Source organism: Choristoneura fumiferana, chromosome 13, assembly GCF_025370935.1.
Source record: "Choristoneura fumiferana chromosome 13, NRCan_CFum_1, whole genome shotgun sequence".
Taxonomy (NCBI): Eukaryota; Metazoa; Arthropoda; class Insecta; order Lepidoptera; family Tortricidae; genus Choristoneura; species Choristoneura fumiferana.
In genome coordinates this window covers 6,746,068-6,769,263 of record NC_133484.1, presented here as the reverse complement: position 1 = coordinate 6,769,263, position 23,196 = coordinate 6,746,068, and the positions used below count along the sequence as shown (strand labels likewise).

Sequence of the window (23,196 nt, the reverse complement as noted above, 5' to 3'; positions counted from 1 at the left end):
TTCGGTGGTATCTGGGAAGCTGGCATTAAATCTGCTAAAACACATCTTAAACGCGTAGCAAGTAATGCCTCTCTAACGTTTGAGGAACTGGCGACGTTATTTTCCAGGTAGAAGCGATCCTTAATTCTCGTCCTCTATCTCCTCTATCAGCTGAACCTACTGATAACTCTCCCTTGACCCTGGGCATTTCCTTATTGGGCGGCCTCTTATATCAGTGCCATCCTTACCTATGGATATGAAAAGACCAAATCGATACCAGATGATCGAGCAGTTGAGGCAGCATTTCTGGGAGCGATGGCGCAAAGAATATATCGCTGAGCTTCAACACAGGACTAAATGGCGCACTCATCAGCAAGGCCTAGCAGTTGGAGATATGGTCGTACTAAAGGAGGACAACTTGCCACCGCTACGTTGGCGCCTGGGTCGCGTCAGCCAACTATTCCCTGGCCCAGATGGAATTAGCAGAGTTGCAGAGATAAACACCGCCAATGGAATAGTCAAAAGGGCTTTTCATAGGATATGCCCACTTCCAACAACCCCTGATCCTGAAGAAGAGGCTTGAAGATCTACCTTCAAGCGGGGGCAGTGTGTTCGCGCGAGAGCAGCGCGATGACCATCGTTTTTTTTGTTCGTACGCACTGACCGAGAGAAGGGCACGTTGAGCGCACGCCTGCATCGATTTAAATAGAATTTAACGCTAATTTTACGTTTAAAACCTCTGTAATACCGTTCTTTATTAAATCTACATTATTGTCAAAGAAGTTTCTTCATTTATCAGCCTCTTTGACACACATTCACAAAGACACAAATACAACAAAAAAAAATAAACAACACACAAACAAAACAAAAAAAATACAAAAATGAAAATACACACACGGCGTGTGTGTCCCCGCAAAATTGAAACGGCCGCTGACTCAGCATTATGCTGATTTTTAATAGAAAAAAACAATGTAATAAGCTTTTCGCTGACTGTACTTGCATTGACTTACCAAATTTCACGTTGATGCCATTAGTTGATGCGGAGCGGAAGAAAGTTTTAATTAGGTAATGTATTGTCACCAGAAAGAGAAAGTTGTGTTACTTTGGGCATGTGATGAGAAACGCCAAGTACAGAGTTTTCCAACTTATTATCCAGGGGAAGATTGCCGGGAATTGAAGCGTGGGCAGGAGAAGACACTCGTGGTTGAAGAAATTTACGAGACTGGTTCAACTGCAGTAGGTACCACGTCCTTGTTTAGAGCAGTGGCCTCCAGAATCAGAATCGCCATGATGTTGTTCAACCTCCAATAGGAGAGGAATGGGAAGAAGAAGATTGTCACCAGACTTTTTTTTAAGTAATAAAATTAAATAAGAAGGGTGTTTTGGAGTGTGAATATCTATGTGTGAGTTTACTGCTCTTTTATACTAAACAGTGACGATGACAACGACATGGAAGCAAAAGCTAGTAGGTAAAAAATAAAATAACAATTGTGCCAAGTCGTAAATTCAAAATCGTTTAAAGTACAACCCCGATTGCCTCCAGAGGTACGGATGTGAGCAAAAGGGTTTCTGTGTCGATAGTAAAAAGGAGTGTAAACCTTTTAAAGGTTTACCGTTTACTTTTATAAACAAACTTTATATTCTGTTTCTAGATGTCGGGTTGTTGACCGTCCATTTGTTGTATAAATATTAACGCCTCTTTGAAAAAAATAGCAAAGTTACACCGATTCGCTAAATAAACTGTGCTTGTTTTATTTCTGAAAAATTATTTTAATGTACCCAACAAAAATATCGCACAGTACCTAACTCTCCAATAGGTTTATTTTAGAAAAGGTAATATGAATCATCAGTATCACAATAAGGTCATCAATTAATGATTTTATATTTTTTATTAAAATCTGTAGCTGCAAATATACCTGGAGTAAATTTTTTTTTAGTGGCATTAAAGCGTACCTATAGATATTTTTGTCCTTACGATAACCGTTAGTACACACATATTTATGACCTTATCTGTACAGTCAAGGGCAAAGATATCGACACGGCCAAAGTTGCAAAAATATGTATACACGGCCTTAATGTACCTATACACGAAAATATTAATGTCAACTGGGACGATGTTATGAGGGTTTGAAAATACAACCGGTTCGAGAAAAGGTAGGTAGCGCCCGGAATCTTGGTCGAAGCCCTCTCAATCTGAGAGGACGCCTGTATCTAGCAATGGGACGTAGATAGGCCGGGATGATTATGATGATCATTCAGAATAAGTGTCGCACAGGCGTCGCTCTCGTGTACGCGAAACAAGCAAAGGAGCAAAGTAAAAAGACTTGTAGGTAACTAGTAGGTAGTCATTAATATAAGTTAATGTTATTAACAGCCTTTGCGACTGTCATATTGCAACGATAAAACATCTGAGGGGCTACTACGAAATTCTAAACTCGAAGTTCCCGCACCGCACCGTCGCACCGTCCCTTTCACTCTCGTATTAAATGACAGAAGCGTCTGCGGGACGGCAACATACGAAGTTCGAAGTTTTTCGCTTCATAGTAGGGCATGACTATAATTTTAAACAATGCACCAACACTGCACCTGAGTTTTTAAAGAAAACCACGATTTCCCCGATGTACAATTATTCCTGGAACGACTTCATTTGCGAAGTTGTGCTTGTTTATCATGCTGTCTTTGTCGGTGGTGTTAAACTGACTCTATCTGTCTTAACGTCGTCGGTATAATAGACAAACAGCGAAACTTTGAATATACATAATATACGTACATATACAGGCCACACCGGTATATTATATATATACCAGGTGTGGCATGTAATACGAGCAAATAATGAAAACATAAGTCGTACTCGTCAAACCGAACAACATTAGTACAGCGATTTTAAAATTAAAAATAATTGAGTCTTTAGATTTTCCTTTTTTCATACAAATTAAATACTGCTATCAGTGCACGCCATCCTAGAACACAACTGACGTCGCCTGTCACGCTACAAACATCAAGCATTTTGCTTTACAAAAAATTAAAATTAAAAACTAATTATTTTTGAATGTCGCTGAACTAATGTTGTTCATTTTGACGAGTATGATCTATGTTTTAAATATTTGCTCATATTACAGGCCACGTCCGGTATTTTTTAAGGTTTAATATTTGAGATCTTTTATTTCTCATAAGAATTACAATCACTTACTGAGAAAACATATTTTTCTTAAGAACTAAATTAAATGCGCAAACCAGCGCACGGTCATGTTAACAGAATCAAAGTGGGTAGAAATCAAATACAAACAGATACAGTGAGTTAGATTGCAAGTATAAAATGCATGGCAAGTTACACTCTCTTTTTAACTGTCGTTTAAATGTAAATTTTAAAAAAAAAACAGTTTTAGCCATAATTAATTAGACTAGCCTATGATTGTGAACAAATAATTAGATAATTCTTTTTTTTTTCATATATTTGTTTATTGAAACAGCAAGATTTAATTTTAAAATAAAATAATATTCATTTAATGGGAATTGAAAAATAATATTAATTGTATATCACATAATTTTCTATTACATTAGTTAAATCCCTTTTTAGGGTTACCACAAAAGAAAAAAAAAAAAAAACACGACGGCATTTTTTTAGTAATACTAAAAAGAAAAAAATAAGTTTAGTTGTCTAGCTAGAACTATGTCAAGTAATTTAAAATTCAAGAGTCAGGACCCAAACTGAGGTTTTTTGTGCCAGCGACGATTCTCAATGGGTCCCGACTGTTGAATTTTAAATTACTTAAGGCTCTACGCATTGTGCATTGTGTGTGTGTGTGTGTGTGTGTGTGTGTGTGTGTGTGTGTGTGTGTGTGTGTGTGTGTGTGTGTGTGTGTAGACAAATAAATCCCCGCCCGGACTCTCAGGCGCCGTCTAAACTAGGCCAAGTCCGGGGAAACCCGGACGGATGGCAACCTCTTTAAATTATAGCATAATAAGTAAAAAAAAAATAGTAAAAGTTTTTTTTTTGCTGACTCAGCCTTTTTTGGCTGTACTTGCAGTGTTATCTCACTTACGTAATTATGTATACGAAATTCCAAGCCAATTTGACCACTGGAAGAATGAATTCTAAATGAAAGGAAAGTAGAGCACAAATAAAATAAAAGAAAAATGCAGTACATACGTTTGTTTGTTTGCAACAAAAGCCACACTCATCAGCAAAAAAGCCTTTTGTTCATTAAAAGCGGCGAGCTTTTGCAATAAAAGCATTTATTTCTACCACTCCGTTAATTAGTAAGAAGTTAATGACAGTTAAATTGTTAATTAGGATAACGTTACACGCCTTAAAATGTGTAGCGATGAACGAAGTGACATTCTGCCAGTTAATTTTGACAACTTCCTTATCCGCGTTTCCGAAAGATTAATTATGATCCTGCACGTATATCGCTTATTTTAACTTCCGTTTTAAGATACGGACGTCGTTATTTTTATTTAATCTTTTATCGCTTTCATTTATATTTTAGTAACGGAGGCTGACTCAACGAAATCCATTGTGACAGAAGTCTGCCATAGGAAGTTACTTTGGAGGATCTATATTAATCCGCATGACGTAATATTCCTAATTCTAATGGGCATAATGTTACTTCGCATAATTAATTAATTCAAATAATTTATTGAATAAGGCGTTACTTTGTCGATGAACTAAAATAATTTATTTGCTTTGTTCAGAGAAATTCTTTTAGTTCATTAATTCACATAACCGTATATCCGTAATGTTAATGCGCATAATTTCAATTGGCATAACGATGAGTTGGCATAAATAGAATAAGCATTAAGTTGCTTTGCATAAGTATTAAAAAGTATAATTAGGTTAAAAAATATTAATTATACATATATGAATGCGAACTAAGTACTATATGAAAATAAAAAAAAAACTAAACGTAACTGAGGTACTGGTTTTGTCCTGACTCATCTGATACGACGCTCACTTGGTAAAAATGTATGGAAATCCCTTTTATGATAATTAAAGTTATAATTGATAATATTGTGCATATTAGGTTTTACTCCTGTAATGATAGGTACTGTAAGTGATGATAATGTAAATAAAAATAAATAAATAAATATTTCAATTATACGAATTCATTATTATGTCAAATACCTGTTATGCTTTTTTTTTATTGTGCTAGTGCAATGTTACGCTAAATTATGTTATCCCAAATCAGTTATGCGAATTCATATTTATGACAATTAATGTTATAAATGTATTATGCGCAATGGGCACCCGGCTTTGGATGTGGCAAACATAGAACAGCCTAAGCAATGGAGCCTTTGCCATGGTGCTCGCCATAACAAGGAAACCAGAGGCCGTATTGTCAAACGCCAGGGCTCTCGCGATCGTATTCACCATTTATGTCTTCTGCTTCGTCGTTTCACTCTTGACAGAGTGGTCGTGATCATAATTTTCTAAGGTGGTAGCAAGCTTAACAATACGCCTCCATTCCTCCCTGACAGCCGCCTTCCATATGCTTGCGTTTAGAGGTCCTTGCAATAGCTGCTATTTGTTTCTACCGTCAACCTTTACCGAGTGACGGAAAGAAGTGATGAAAACGATTGTGATGCCGAGTGTGTTATATTTAATAAAGTCGGTTGCAGAAGAGCAAAGCAGAGGTCTGTTGAAAAGGAAATCCAAATACAAGGCTAGTGTTTGCAAGAACAAGAGATGGCAGAGCATGAATGTCACAAATTGAAAAATATGCTATACTCACTCACTTACACACACAAAAGCGCGCGCAAGCGCACACATGTACGTATACGCACATAAACCTGTTTACCTTTTACCTAAATACATGCACCTTAGCTATTGTTTTAGTTTTACCCTGACTACTTAATAATGTTGTTTGGTGGTTTTGTCTACCACCCAACTATGTTTATAATTGTAATCATATTTATGTAGTTACCTTGGTAGTTACTATTGTTGATAAGTCACTCGGACCCGCTGATGCCCAAGATACAGGCTCAGCCTACTTTTGAGTCTGGCAGATATTTTTCAAAAATAGCCTATATTGTCACTCCCTGGCCCATAAACTATTTCTATGCCAAAAATCAGGTCGATCCGTTGCTCCAAACTAGAGAATAGGAGAACAATCGCACTTCCTTTTTTTATTTTACTGGATGGCAAACGAGCAAGTGGGTCTCCTGATGGTAAGAGATCACCACCGCCCATAAACATCTGCAACACCAGGGGTATTGCAGATGCGTCGCCAACCTAGAGGCCTAAGATGGGATACCTCAGGTGCCAGTAATTTCACCGGCTGTCTTACTCTCCACGCTGAAACACAACAGTGCAAGCACTGCTGCTTCACGGCAGGATTAGCGAGCAAGATGGTGGTAGCAAAGCCGGGCGGGCCTTGCACAAGGTCCTACCACCTGCAGTTTGCATTTATAATATTAGTATGAATATAGTATGGATTATTGTTAGCCTATTCTGTCCCACTGCTGAGTGAAGGCCTCCCTCCGGTACTTCTACTGCTCTCTGTCCACTGCATACAAAGGGCCCAACCTACCTACTATCTTCAAGAAGTAGTCCAGCTCTTCTCGCCATCGCTGTCTAGGTCTGCCGAGTCACCTTTTCGACTTGATAGGTGTCCACTCGGTGGTTATCTTGGTCCACAACTCATCCGGCATGCTCTTATACAATAAGCTGTCTTTTATTTAAATAAAGTATTTTTTATTTATTTGTATGCTTATAGCCTGACCCAATACTGTTACCGGGCATGTATGTGTAGCTCAAAACACCCATGTAAGTGTGCTTTATCACGTTTAGAAACACAAATTAAGTTTATCCGTAATTAGAAGCAGGTACACGCCGTTTAAAATAACACTACATCTCCATCGTTTACAAGCCTCTCATATATTTGCCTAATTAATATCTTATAACACATAGATTATTCCCAGGCTCCGTAATAAGTAATTAGTAATATCCTATCTGGTAACGAGAATGGAAGCCTCTACGGGAATTTTAATGCTCGTTTGTGAGTATCAATTTATGCATGCATAATTTAAGCACCGCGAGCGCTCATTGACATAGGACCATAGGAGATTCAAAATTAAATGAAAAATGTGTGAAGCACAGTTTTATGCAAATAGCGGTTGGAGTTGGAGTAGAGCATAATTAAGTTAAGCGTATTAAAACAAAATATTTTGATTTCACCCGTCTACGGAGAAGTCAACAAGAAGACTTATGACTATGATCTGTAGATTATGTATGTATACTACTCAAGAGAAAATAAAGGTAAGCAGGTACTTGATTTTTGACAGTGTTTTTTGTTGAACGCACTAAATAGGTACTAAAAAAACTATTGCTATCAAATCTCATTTTAGGTAGGTATTAAAAGTATGGTAAGAAAGACTACTTATATCTCAATATTATCTACTAATGATATAGAGTTGTCTGTACGTGAGGCCATAGCATAGAGATAGTCGTCGTCCGAACTTTATATTGAAAAAGTTTCAACTAATTCTTACATACTTTACAGAGTTCTAGTAGGAAAGAAAGAAAGAAAGAACTTATTTTCTTTCTTTTAGTTTTTAAGGCAGTCGGGTTTTTTTTTGCCCATACACCACGGTTGTACAGTTCCACACCCCTTCGTCTTGTTTTTGAAATATTTCGTCCACGATTCAGAGTTCGTTATTGTTATCAATGCACGCTGAAATAAACTCAACAAAAGAACGTCATGAAAACAACTGAACCTGAATTTAACGAGCGGCCGGTGATTTTATGAAAAATAAAACACGGTCGTCATTAATTCGTTTTCATTCATGCCAATCGTTCAGTTCTCCGTTACGGCACGTTACGGTGATAACTCGTGCTGTCGGGCATGTGAAAATAACTGAGCCAATGTAAATACATGGCGCGTATCTAATTAATCGCAAGCAGTTCAGGAAATAAAGTCGTGTTCAGAAAAATTTTTTTTTTTTTAACATTAACAATAAAATGCCAATAGAGGAAAGAAAAGGAACGAGTCTTTTAAATTATTGAATTTCACCGCTAGTATTGTATTAGGCAATTATTTTTATTATTATACAATACCTACAAGGAGGTATTTTCCAACGACTGTCGATCATCTTAAAATCGAGCAAAGCGAGTTTTTTTAGCCGACATCTATTCACTTCTCTAGAAATTAGGGTGAGGGTTTTAGGGTCCTTTAACACAGGGCATCCTATCACGGGGACTTTAGGTATTTGTAAAAGAATATTGGAATAAACCTTTTTTAGTTATTTTTTTCAAAGCTGAATTTGGAAGACAAACTTCCTTAGTTTTATTATTAAAAACAGTTTATTTACGATACATGTTTTGACATTTGGCTGATTTAAAACTATTTAACTGTACTGGTGATGAAAAAGATACTTATTCGATTATAGTTTCGTGCAGAAAGTAGCACTTTCTAAACATGGCATTGTAATTTTTTTTTAAACGAGTCATCAAAAAATAAACAAAAAGAGGAAATTAAGAGCCAAGTTCAGATTTGTATATCATTCTTCAATCCCATTGAGTTACTGTCTTTATTTCGCTGCCTCCGACTTTTCTATTTTTAATATTAACTTTTTTGGCAACGTGATAAGAACTCTAATTCCTTTCTTATAACATTATTAAATAACTTCGGCTACAGTGACCGTAAAGTTTGCGATCCTTTTTTTTTCAGGACCTATTTTTGTTAGCGACGTATCCTAGTTATCGTCTTTCTGGAAAATATGTTTTATTGGCGATAATCCGGGACATCGGCTACCCATAATTAATCAACAGGCCGTAAGCATCTGGATTGGCGACGGCGTGCCGGAGGACGAAATAATGACTGTCCATTGGCTACTGTCAGCATTGCTCAACATAAATTTTTATAAAAACGAATTAGTTTTTAGGTGTGTATAGTCATTCCCGAAGACGCGTGCAGTGGTTCTTATTACAATGTCATTAATGGCTAATTTTGACAAAATCACGCGTCTTCGTGGATGGCACTAGGTATTCGGGATTCTAATTCACATTCGCTTAGTAACGCACCTGGTGTGCAATTGCCCGTCGTACAGTTTGCGATAGATAAGCGACAGTCGCTATTTCGAGACGTTGTCAACTAATCATAATACTTTCGAACTTTTTCACCTGGGTGCGCGATGAAGGCGCCAACTAGCGCTTACAATTACGGCGGACTCTGAAATATCAAATGGCTGGCTGTCATTACGAATAATAACTAAACAAACATATAATTTCAATGAAATATCGAAATTTACATTTATTCTATTCGATCATGTAAATCTATAGTGTCGATAATAACGTTGACCTTTTTTATTGCCTGTTTAAAATGCCACAATCAATTAATTTCAGGACACGGACTTTTTCATGACTGTCTTCACGAGAAGTAAAGAAATAAACAAATTTAATCAAATAACGCACACATATGATATCGAGGCGATTAGACTGAGTAGTTCGAATATGCAACTGTGTACGTTCGCAAAGGATGGCCTGACATTGCGTCAGAACGAGAGTTGTGGAGGTCAAGAGGGGAGGCTTTGCCAAGCAGTGGACACTATACAGGCTACTTAAAAAAAAAAAAATCAAATAACGCATTTCATATTGTTACGTATACAGTGGCTGCGTCCACTGGGTATAAGTTAGCTGTCATGATGAATAAACGTCAGTTCGTATCAAGCAGCGTTGTATCATTCGTCCAGTCCCGAACACAACATTGGCGACGAGGATGGGATTTATTAAATGCGCCACCGTCGCCGTCCTCACCCGATACTCTCACTAAAGTCGTGCATCGTAAACAGTGTTTACAGAGTAAAGCGTTTGGGGGAAAAATACGACCTTCGTTCCAACCAGTGACAATGTCATGTTTAAAAAAAATTGTGGCAACAAAAACTATACTTGGAACAGGGGAGTGATTGTTAAAAAAATAGGAAAACTGTATACTTAGTTAAGGACTATCTTACACTATTACAACTTAAAAACATGTGAACCAATTGCTACTATATAAAGGGATGGACAACAACGGAAACAATTATTCCGACATCTTATCTTCGATGTACCGGAGGAGGATCCTGCAGCCACCACGCCCACGCCCGCCAGCGAGGCTCCAGCGCGCGGCCGCGAGCTCACGGGGAGGAAGAGGGTGAAGTTAACCAGAGCGCCCAAGCGGCTAGTACTCCGATCACAGAAGCCTCAGCAACTCAAGATGACGAATTTCATGAGGCCTCCAATAGTGATAATGAGGAGCAGTTACAGCAAAGAGCTCCTAGCGAGATCTAGAGTGGAATGTCCGGAATACTGTTGCGTCCAATTCCCAAAGTAAATTATAAGAATTTTATTGTATTAATACTTAACGACCTATCAGGCCATGTTCCCAAGTAAAACGGGGAGAAATGTTACGTATACAGTGGCTGCGTCCACTGGGTATAAGTTAGCTGTCATGATGAATAAACGTCAGTTCGTATCAAGCAGCGTTGTATCATTCGTCCAGTCCCGAACACAACACATATATGTATATTGCAGACGATTATTTATGACTGTAGTAGTTCGTTAATAATGCAAACTTTTGTGTATTTTCAGTTAAACATGGCCGAATTTATTATACAAACTGGATTTCGAGCACACTATACGACATAGCTTTCCAACCACAAACATCAATAAATGGAAAACAATTAGTTTTGGCTCAATATGTCCAAGATGTAAAAAAAACAAATGTGAAGATAATAAATTTGTAACGAGTCACACCATTGAAGCTCGTGTAATTCGTCAAATTTCAATGACATCGACGCCATACAAAACATCTTTCTTGTGTAAATTTACAGAATTTGTGATCACTGTTTTTGCTTTTGTTCTTGCAGTTAACTACGCAGCACTAGTAAATAGTGACAGTTGGTCCGCCGAAAAGTTCCTTGTTTGGCCAAGGCGCGCGCTGCGAGCGATTAGTGGTTCCCCCACCTCCTACATTGCACCCAGCGAATACAATACAAATGTTCACAAATAAATATTTTACATAATTTGTCATAGATTTTATACTTTGATCTTGATGGGCACAAAATATAAACATTTATTTTCTTTTTATTAACACAATTTATACATAAACTCCACGTCCATAAAGTCCAGTTTTTCGATATGGCTGTTATGCCGTTTTGCTATTTACAGCCATTTATCAAATTACGCCGTCAAAATAGGGCTTGAATTGATTATTATTTTATAAAAAGTAAATTGAATTTTAGTCTAGGATTTCATTACCAGTTTAACAGTTAATGCATAATTAATGCAGCATCAATATTAATTGAGTAGGTAAATAAACCATGTATTCAAATAATCAGGGGACAGATTTTTCAAATCACATCACTCGAAAATACAATGTGAAATAGGTGATAAAACAGCGCTCAATATAAAATACGAGTAGGGAAATTACAGCTGTAATTTACTACACTACTGTGTAACTACTAAATTTATAACCAAATAAATTAAAGTTTTCCAAGAAAAGTAAATAACCTATTTAAAGTTGTTGCTGTAAATAAATATTTAAGTAGGTAAATCTTTATTATTATCAACTATATTATTAGTATATTTATTGAATTTATATTGAAGTAAAATATAGGTTACCAGTAGGTAAATAAATTTAAATCTTACACAAAATCAAATATTTACTTGCTGATTTTCTTAGAATTAGGTACTCGAAACTCCACGTTACCAATTAGAGTTTATTGTTTATGTTTTGTCATTTTTGCTATCAAAACCAGATGGAACATTTTTCGTTCATTTAACAATTTCGCTGTTGGAATAACTGAATATTCCGAGAGCTAGTGCACTGTTTTTAGGAGGTATTTTAGGCAGCGTAAAACTTGTACGTATTGCTTTTTTAACACGCTTTTATTTACCTCACTTATAATTGTATGTATCTATGTCTGTGTCGGTGTATCTATGGTAAATTTATCAATATTTATGAGTGCTTATTTTAGCTTTAACTGAATAAACATATCTTGCTTTTGACGTATGTACGACGTATAGACGTGTCTTTGAACTTAATTTTCAGCCACATTTTATTCTAGTAGTAATTTTCAGCCAGATCACCAGATTTTGTATTTAAATACTTACCATGCAGGAAGTATTCCATTTATTTCATTTACGCATCCTCAAACACCAACTCTAAAGTATGTGCTAGCTCTCGGACTAGTTTTATAGCCGTTTTTTTCCGAAGCCCGATGGGCATTTTAACATTCAAACCAAGCCGATATTTTGACATTTGATTGGAATTTTTGCTACTACATTGATATATGGTAACAGCTATGTATGCATGTCCACACAAGTAAACCAATTATTGTATAAATCCAATGACAATAGTAATTTATACAACTGCTGTATAAATGAGGCCTTGAAACGCGAGTTGTCGAAAATTACCATAAAATACGCCACGAGCGTTTTCAGATACAACTACATACTTACATTTGAATCCTCATTATCATCAACAAAATCTCTTTCAATAGTGAAAATACTGCTACCACTGAATACAGACATTAAATAAAGCGCTACTGACGTCACACGTTAGTATAATTATATATATCTTTCTCTGTCGAATCTTGAATTCCAAACCTTCATAAAATCTATTTTACTTGTTTATTTAAAAGTAGTTAAAATTGTTTTTTTTTCTTTCAACAGAACGCATTATCAATCGCTTTACATAATATTTTAAAAATAGTCAAATTCCTACAGTTTTAGGTAGGTACTGCTACGAAACGCTAGCCTATACAATAATTATCTGAATTGGTTGGGGTGGGTTCAGATCATGTCTATAGAATCGCCCCATATACCAAGCGTTTATTGAAAAAAAAAACAAGTACCTGTCGGGTCACAGCCAATGTGGGATTCCGTGCTTAGATATTTACGGCAAATATTCGATAGTATGAAATTTTGATCGACTATTACTCTTTGATGGATGTCGGCTGATTTGATTGATTACCCGTTAACTTATATACCTAAAACCTGCTCTAATTTAATTAGCGTGTAGGAGTAGTTTTTTCATAATTTTGTTTTACCCCTTTTTCGCATGGACAATTTATACGTCCCATTTTTCCCATGGACAATTTACAGTCCTTTGCAATATTACAACTACCTGCTATGCGCGGACAGATAGACGGAACGACGGACATGTCATGCGTCTTTATTTTTGGGTTACATCCTACAAGGACCCTTTAGTTAAACTAAAAACGCATAAAAATAAAGACGCATGTATTTAATATGAAAGTACATTTATGGTAGTTACATTAATTAATGGGTCTCACCCAGACATTGACAGTAAGAACCCAACCCCCTAGCTGTGCCCGTGATAACAAAACACGAGCCAAATTAGATTACACTGAAACATTTTAGTTTGTATGAGCTGGGAAACGTCTCTTAATGAAACTGGATCGCCTACCTACTTGTAATAATCTACGTTCTTGCCTAGAAAGTTAATACACATGAATATTTTATTCTGTACTAGCGACACGCTCCGGCTTCCGATTCGCACAGGTGCAATTTTGAGAAAAAAGGTCGACCTTTTTTTTTCAAATTTGTACTCGTGCGTAGTCGGGGCACTACACATTTTTTCAGCTTGTTTTCCCCAAAACTACACCTGCGCAAAGCCGGGGCGCGTCGCTTGTATATGTGTCAAATATTTTACAAACCTTTTGTGAAAAGTTATCTAAGTGATGGTGGTGTGCTCCCTTAAAATCCCTTGCGTAGTTTAAAACCTAAGCATACAGATATAAGTGTACAGATGGCTTGGGGCCGAAAAGTTCTCTAATGGAGACCGCAGATCGGCAAGCACAGCGTAGGACGTCCACCAACGAGATAAACAAATGACCTGGTTAAAGCCGCTGGTTCTCGGTGGATCCAGGCCGCTTCCAACCTAAGCAACTGGAGCTCTTTAGGGAGGCTGTGTCCAACAGTGGCACTCCTACGCTTAATATGATGATGATGATGATGAAGCTTACAGATGGTGGGAAGCGACTTTGTTTTATTCTATGCAGAGATAGTAATATCAAAGCGTTTGTTTAGGAATAAAATACAATTTATGCATTTTTAACCAGAAACAGCTGCCACATGTAATTTGGATTCTGTGCAGCGAAAGCATTTGTTTCGAGATTCCTTGCAAAAATTTGAATTTTTGCTCAAAATGAAGTATGTATATTAGCTACACACAAAAGTAAGCTCGGCTAGTTTGTTGAACTACGATGGAAAGAATTTTTATACTTACAATTCCAGAGATTATATAAATTGGTTTATTATTAAAATAATATTTTAAGCCTGCATTGCATTGTAGAGCTTACGTGAGTAGAACTAGTGTTGCCAGGCGGACAACTACAGAAAATGAAAAATGGAACTAAAGGTCGCCATTCATGTTCAATCATGTATTGAACAATCTACAAACTATGTTTAGTTGACCTATTTATTGTATAATATTACTATAAAATACAGAAATAACAAAGATGAATCAAAATGACACGCGTGTTAAACACCTGATACGCCTATATAGTTAAAAAGTCATGTTAGCTTCCAGCTCTGTCAACGAAGTTAATTGCTGAAAAAGAGGATTATTGCACAGAAAATACAATAAAAACGTAGGCTTATTAATAGCATGCAAGATAAAGAGCGGTTAAATTGATTCTGAAAAATACATACGATAACATTTATTTATATATCTCTTACTAATCCTTTTTTTTTAATTAAAGTGTTAGTTTTAGTTATTTTAATTTAATAGTAGTTTTAGTCCTATGGATATTTTGTATTTTATTATATATAATCGTTTTCTTAATAACATTGTAAGTTATTGCATACCATGTTGGAGCTTAGGTGAACCCTCGGGATTATTGATGTAAAATGAAATCTTGATTGACTGACTGACTCGTCATGATGTAATTAAACGTGATTGCATATCACCTAAAAAAATACAAATGTAAGAAAATAATCTAGCGTTAATAGTCGAGATAGCGTATTCTTAGATCAAAAGTACTCGTATCAACTCAAAATAATGCACTATTCCAATTTAGACCTTCTAGAAAGTTTAAAATGGGGTATTATTTTGAGTCGATATATGGCAGTATACTCAGTAAAAACTCGCAGCTTTCTACCAAAACTTCACTTGTTCTACTAACTAGTACAAAAAATATCAGTGTAGCACAGGAGCAAAAAATATAACTTTATTGCTTAGCTTTAACAAGATCCGTTGGGTGTGCCGACTATTAAATCTACCCGGCAAACACCAAATTTCCAGAGACAGCAAATTGGGTCGCGACAAGTATAAATTGTTAAAATCCTGGCAAATTCCTTCCAAGAACTTGTAATAATTAGCTCGGTTGAACGTATTTTTCTCCGGGGATGCGTTCAGCGAAGCTAACGACTGCTTTACGCTGTCATGTGCCGGATATATATTCCACTAATATTATAAATGCGGAAGTTTGTGTCTGTGGGTATCTTTCATGCTGTAACTTAAAGTTGGTACGATATTATAGTTGGTCGATATTCCGACAGGGTTAAGTATGCACATTATGACAAATTTTGGATCCTCAACCGCAACATTATCTAAAGACAAAATGTTTGACACAAATGTTTTTCATCACAAATGGATTGAATGAGTGAATGAAAGTACATATCTGTTTGAATAAATTCACACGAATATGAAAATGTCATTGTCCTTCATAGATGTCAATATGTCAAAGTAATGTTACTTTCGTTCTATCCATTCGTGATTTGTGAATCGACCTGTACATGAAGACATGATGTTATGAAGATTCACATGGGAATTGGGGTTTCTAGATAGGTGAAATATCGCTAGATGGCGTTAGTATCGTGAGGTCTATTTGACGTTACAGTCTTGCTTGCGATTGGCTCGTTTAGTTATTCAAAATCAAGCGTGACACAAAATTAAATGTTAAAGTGGTCAAATTGGATCTCATGATAATAGCTCCAACCAGTCTGTCACAGAAACCCTGGGTGAAATTCCAGAATTAAAACAAACTGCAGTGTATCAGCCAGCGTTAAAAAAAATTGAGTGTCACTCCAATAGATAGGTAATTTCATTATTTTTTCCAATACACCTGACACCAGACTAGATCATTTATGTAATCAGTGTTACCTGCCAGACCTAATCGTTTATGCGAGCAAGGCCACGGTTAAAAGCTAGTTATGTATATGCACAGTCAGTCGAGCGTATTTACGGGCTCTCAAGATACCGATTAGTTAAATTTGATGTGACTGGCGTCGTAATTTTATTTTCTGGCGAAAGTTTTTGTAACACGTGTTATAATAACATTAGTACAGAATATTTATTATACATATCGACTACGTATCTAGATTCAAATTCAAATTCAAATGAAATATTCAGTAAATGGCTGGGGTCTTTTGACACGTCATTTTGTTATCGTTCAGAATCATCATAAAAATATAATTACAATAAAATACTTAAAAACTGTATTAAACATTAAAAAAAATACAATAGATAAATAATAAGAAATACAGGGATGTATCAGTGTCCCTTAGTTAAAATACTAAAAGCTATATATCGTTCACTTTGACTAAATTTTAAAATAATAATAACAATAATTTAGTACTGAATATATACATATCGTCACTACTAAAAATCTCGTATCTAAAATCAATATGTCAATCAAAATTTAACCTTGATACAATGTTCATAAAGTTCACTCAGAAAATTATCTATTTCAAGGTACGAGTTTTTTTTTTAAGTAGTGACGGTATGTCACTGTGAATCTACTATTTGTGTATAGCTAGATTATACAGAGTGTAACTTTGTAACCGCGAACCCCTAAAAACAAAAATTCAACATTTGAAACATCCCAGAAGAACCAGTAGGTAATAGATTTTCTTAAAATACCGGAACTTTCTGCATGAAATTTTATACGGAGATAATCGCAAAGGTTAAACTTAATGAATCCTTTACGGATTCATTAAATAATCAGGTTTAAAGCTAATTAATTATTCAGCTCGAAGATAAGGGAATAAAAGAACTCATCACGTTTAAAACAACGTTATTTTTCCATCGTTTGAGCGAGGTTTTAATTAAAGGAAACGATACGTATAGTTAAATTAATATAAACTTCATCATAGCCTATATTCATCCCGCTGTTGGGAATAGATCTCTGAGAATGAAAGGGCTTGGGCCGTAGTTCCCACACGAGCCCAGTGCGGATCGGGAACTTCACACACGCTATTGTATTGCTTTGCAGGTTTGTACATGTTTACTCACGATATTTTCCTTTACCGCAAAGCTCGTGGTAAAGTTCGATGTAATTTCGCACATCAATTTTGAACCCATTATTCTCTGCTTGAGAGGCCATAGGTCAAATCACTTAGCAACCACGGCCTAATCTTACCGCTAGGCTGCGTTTAATTTCAACCAGAGGTGTGCAATGTGTTTTTCATAAACCAATAGGAACGCTTCATTTACCTCGCCTCGCTCCGCTCAGCTGTTTCCACCAGAGCGGTGCTGTTCGAGGATAGGTTAGTGAAGCGTTTCTATTGGTTCATAAAAAACACATTGCTCGGAACACATCCTTGCACATCTCTGGTGGAAACACAGCCTCAATCCTGTAAAAAGATAATCTAATTCATTTAGTTTTAAATTAAATTTTAAATAACCTAACCATAAAAATTGATTTTTCAATACAAGCTTTTTTTGCTGACTGTACTTTTTGTTGACTGTACTTGCATTGATGGTCAAAATACCACCAACGGGACTTATCACGCTATGAGTGTAAATTACGAAAGTTTAAAACGTTGTACTTGCATTGTCACCCAAACTACATATGCATACCAAATTTCAAGTCGATGCTATTAACCGTTGAAGAGTTCCGTCCTGCGGAGACGATCCTGGCTGGACTACCAGAATGTCACTACTAGATTATTGTATTGTCACGTGATTTACATATGTATGCCAAATTTCAAAACAATCCGACTACTGGAAGTTGGTCGAATTTTACTTGCAAGATTTGACTACAGACAGACAGACAGACAACGGGACAGGTAAAACTAAATAAAACTAGTAAAAAATAACTCTCCATCTCCATCTTATCCCATACATTGAGACCGTTTTAATTTACAACGTCCTTCAAACTTTTGTATCAAGCGGTCAAAATAAACATAATAAAGCACCAGACATTTAAACCGGGTGGGAAACAAAAAGCACTCTAAAAAGCCAACATTAGCGGAACATTTACGCACAGAAAGGCAAAATCCTCTCAGACGTGTGATTGATCATTCTCATTTAGGTATAAAACACAAGAGCTGTAGTAATTCGCAGCTGTCTAGAAAAGTGAAAGGAAGGGAATCCTCCAACAAAGCGCCTCCAACAGACGGTCCCGAAGATATTAGGGGAAAGGTCAATTATTTCAGTATCATTGTACAGGTCGTTCTTAGATTAGAACAGTTCTGACGAGTATTTATTAAGAGCAAATCGAAGTTTTTGTTTTGGACGAGACTATTTCTAGCATGACAATAGTACTGTTGTACTGTTACTAATACGAAACTAAAATAAAACATAACTGAGCAAACCGTTTTTCGTTTGTTACGGTTTAATATACGTTTGTTCCGCTCAGTAATAATGCAAGCAGAGTGGCGCAGTGGAAGCGTGCTGGGCCCATAACCCAGAGGTCCGTGGATCGAAACCACGCTCTGCTAAAGAACACTTTTTGTATTTTTAATTAAAAATGACGAAAATGGAATTCTCAGTTTTCATTTTTTTTTAAGTTTTGCTGGTTTTACTTTGAATTATGGCCTGTACGAGCAGGTACTTGCATTGTAATTTTATCTACAAAATTATCTTTAACAAGTTAATCCGAATTACGAACAGAATAGATGAATGTGGTATCCTCAGGATGTTTTTCATCACCGTAAATTTGTGATAAGTTTTAAACGTGATTTGGTAAATGGATTCGGAACAATTCGGAGGTGCAAGCCCGGTTCTGACATATATCAAACTAATGATCTACCGTAGTAGCCGTAGCTTTTTTACCTACATACCACGCATTTTTCCACTTTCATGAAATATCACATAATAGATGTAGGTATAATTATATCACATAACAATTTTGCAGCATAATAATTCCACAAAACGTTATGTGCACGTCTTTCATTCGTTACGGTTAATAAACGTTAGTCCCGCTCAGTAATAATGCAAGCAGAGTGGCGCAGTGGAAGCGTGCTGGGCCCATAACCCAGAGGTCCGTGGATCGAACCCACGCTCTGCTAAAGAATACTTTTAGTTTTTTTTTTATTGTAATTTCTGCTATGCTGTCACCTCTACTGCAGTAGTAGGCGTGTTTAATTTAATTAGCAGCTAATTAAATTAAACGTGTCTATACTGACTGTCATACTGAATGTCGAAGTTCAAAATTGCGATTAACTGCATCCCTAAAGTACTAAAATGCGACGCATGTTCCTGCGAAAGTACACCACATCGATCCACATATTCTCGAATGTTTATCATCGCGATGCACGTTACTGCGAAAGTATGCAATATCGATCTACAAAGGATCTACATAAGTAGGTTGGGTTTCTGGCTTTTTCGCTTTTGTGGCCGCAGTTCTAACTTAACCCAACCCCAACCTACTTAGTAGATCGATATAAAGTCGAACATTCAAGAATATGTGGATCGATGTGGTGTACTTTCGCAGGAACATGCGTCGCATTTTAGTACTTTAGGGATGCAGTGAATCGCAATTTAGAACTTCGAAATTCAGTATAACAGCAGTCTATACTGTTGGTCCTTCCAAAATACAGAAGTCCAAATTGAAGGTAAGGCAAATGGAAGGTTAAAAGGACGGATCGACTCCGAAACATCACACAGCGCTCCCAAATTTGCATCGTGGGCGTAGGTAAAGCCACCGCGAGGATCAACTAGGACTGGGCAGGCTACGTTTGCCACGTGGGCCTAGAGAGGTGGGCACAGGTTACCACTTAGTGATGGCTATCGGTACCGCAGCAGGCCAAGGCGATGCCAGAGTGACTTGGACGCGGGCTCCAGCAACTGGCCAGACATTAAATAATAATTAAATATGTATGTTAGTCTGTAAGGTATTTATTGTATGGGCCAAGTTGCCCGAAATGAATGAATTTATTTATTATTAAGGAATTGGGGCGAGTTGAAAATCCAGTGGAGAGGCCTTTGGCCAGCAGTGGGGCATTATCACAAGCTAATAAAATTAAAAAATAACTACAAAGGTAGTGACCAGCCAAACATTAAAAAAATACAACCGAATTCATAACCTCCTCCTTTTTTTAAGTCGGTTAAAATCTTGTAAAAATACAGTAGTCACACAACTATGTGTATTATTTTAGAAAGTACCTACACCCAAACTAATGTCAATGTTACTTAATGTTAAGAAAAAAAAGGGTCATTAAGACTTGACAGTTATGTCGCCCTAAAGATTTTTTCACCAGACTTCGTCTATGTTTCATTATTCATTATTCAGCACCAGTAGGCCGCAGGCATTCAATATTGTACCTGAATAATAGGCACTGAAGTCGGCCAAGTTCTTGTCGAATAATAATTTCGAATTTATATGCGGGGTCTGTCGCCTTCAACGTTTTGCTGAGATCCAGACTTCGTCTATGTTTCTAATTATTCAACACCGTGGGGGCATTCAATATTGTACCTGAATAATAGGCACTGAAGTCGGCCAAGTTCCTGTCGAATAATAATTTCGAATTTATATGCGGGGTCTGTCGCCTTCAACGTTTGCTGAGGATCCATGACGTTCTAAGATTAACAACGTGGGGACTACACTATGGTGGCTTCGGAAATAAGACGTCACACGGACTCCACTAGCAGCAAAGGCATAGACACAACACTAGGTGTGTCGTGTAAAGCCTGTGTTACACGGATTTAAGACGACGGTTTAAAATAGACAGATAGATAGATTTTTTAATTATGTGTTATTATCCTGAATTTTACAAATATTTAAACACAACCATTTAGCAAGGAGGGGGACACTTGACACTACTACCTTACAAATCGAAAAATGCATTGTCAAACCCTCATATTTTTATAAGCTTTTATTTAACTTACAATATTATGTAGGTACCTACAATAATACAAGGTGGGCCCTATAGCAAAAAATAATAATTAAACCACAGCTTCCACCCTTCATATTGAGCTAATTTAGTTCTACGACTTTTGAAAATAACCAGTATTGTGATTTTTATTATAGTTTAAAGTTTAATTGGACAAGCAATGTATTGCGAAATCCGTCATTTTGTTACGTGACAGGCGATGTCATTTAGGCTATTGGATGCAGTACATTGAAAATCTATTTAATTTGTTTAGAATTAACATAATAATAAAATTACTTAATTTTTTAAAGTTGCAGAACTAAAGTAGTTCCATTTGAGTAGCAGAACCTGTGTTTTAATGTTTTGCTCCTGTTACAGGGCCCATCCGGTATAATATAGTCATTTACATTTCTTCAATCACTTTAATAAATCAACTACACAGAGCTAGGCAAGTTAATTGTAGGTCTTAGAAAAGACCTACAATAATCCCACATTATTTTCTTTCACAAGAACGTTTTTCGCCTGGAATCCTGTTTTTCTTGCTCAGACGTGGCAAAATGAAATGCCAAGTCGTGTTGTTTATTTTCCTTTGAAAAGAGATGAAAGGTGATACAGTAAGGGAAATATGCATAGAATGGAATTGTATTCAAATGTTGGTATTGGATGCGTACTGATTTTAATACGAGTCGTGGTTGTTTAGCATGAATACATTGTTTACATGCTAGGCAATAGAAAAATATTACTATGATTTTACAGTGAACCAAGTGCATTTGTTACTAAACTTAAATCGGAGAATTGCACCATATAAGCATTAGCAAAAATGGTATTTTAAAATAATTCGATATTCCAGAATGTGATAGAAATATGTAGAAAAATCAAAGTCAAAGTCAAAAGTCAAAATATCTCTATTCAATTTAGGCTATAACAAGTAGTTATGAATGTAAAAAAAAACTACCACCGGTGAGGAAAAACCTCTGTTGAGAAGAATCCGGCAAGAAACTCAACGAGGTATAATAATATTTTTGAAACAGATATTTTATTTTCATTAAATTGTAATTTGGTTAGTTTCACTCTTAGACTCAATTGGTTCCTGTTCTATTCGGGTCAGGACGAAGAGTACCGATATAACTTTATGTTTGTGGTCCACTTGTAGGAAATATAAAAATACTAATTAGGTTTCAGCATTTTTCAAAACTCCCACAGGAATAAAGGAATTAATATTTTATATCCAAAGCAGCTTCTTGTTTAAGACAAATGCGCACCATAATATAAAGAAGCTGCTTTGGATAGAAAATATTAATTCCTTTATTAAATATAACCCTCCTTTGGGCAGTCGGGTAACAAGTGCTTGGATAATTTGACGTTTTAAGAATACTTTGTGAAACGCCCATGTTTGCTCTATTTCCTAAAACTCGGCCTACAAAATTAAGCAAGATAAGAATGTGGCAGCATTCCAAAACGCATTAGCAAGGAAATTTATGATCGCGGGATAGCGCGCCTGAGTGGCAGTCGAACTTGCCCTCATAGTGGAGAAACTTCAGGCCTGTAGAGCCACTACGATTTGGTAAAAAGAGCGGACAGTCACTATTAGGTACTTTCTTGGGTAAAAAAACTACATTATGCAAACGCTATTCATAAGCGCTGCGCCGCGGCGATGCAGCGCGTGCGCGCCAGCCCCAACCGCATCCTGAGCACGGTCGCTCACCGTTGGGACAGCCCAATAACAAAACATTGGCTGAGCCTACATGCACCGGTCGTTGACAGACTTACGTCGTTTATATAGGACTTGTACTGTACTACTAACCCTTAGTCTATAAGAGTGACTGTATCTACTAACAAAGCTATGGATTTTTAATCTGAAATAAATATATTATTATTATTATTATTAAACTGACGTAACGTATTACTTAGATTATCAGAAGACATTGGAAATGTATTTTTTTCTTTTGTCAATCAAACAAAATATTACAAAGATGCAGCGCGTCAAACTTCGGGTGTGGAGGTCAGTGACGTCACTCCTTAGTAAAAAGTGTACATAGGTGTGACGACACGCGGAACTCTAAAAGGCTATATCGTCATCATTTTTTGTTTAATTGACAAATTACATTTCTGATATTTTTTGAAAATCTACCTGACTGACTATAGCTATGCAGTTCCCTTTCTGCCGGCGAGGA

The 23,196-nt window shown here is 36.5% G+C and overlaps 2 non-coding genes across 2 annotated transcripts; both read left to right on the top strand.

The window, feature by feature from the left end:
- Positions 1-18,577: 18,577 nt before the first annotated feature.
- TRNAM-CAU (transfer RNA methionine (anticodon CAU)) lies at positions 18,578-18,649 on the top strand. The gene has a single exon. It is a non-coding gene; the product is annotated as a tRNA-Met (tRNA).
- Positions 18,650-19,147: 498 nt separating this feature from the next.
- TRNAM-CAU (transfer RNA methionine (anticodon CAU)) lies at positions 19,148-19,219 on the top strand. Its single transcript has one exon. It is a non-coding gene; the product is annotated as a tRNA-Met (tRNA).
- The last annotated feature ends 3,977 nt before the right edge of the window (positions 19,220-23,196 follow it).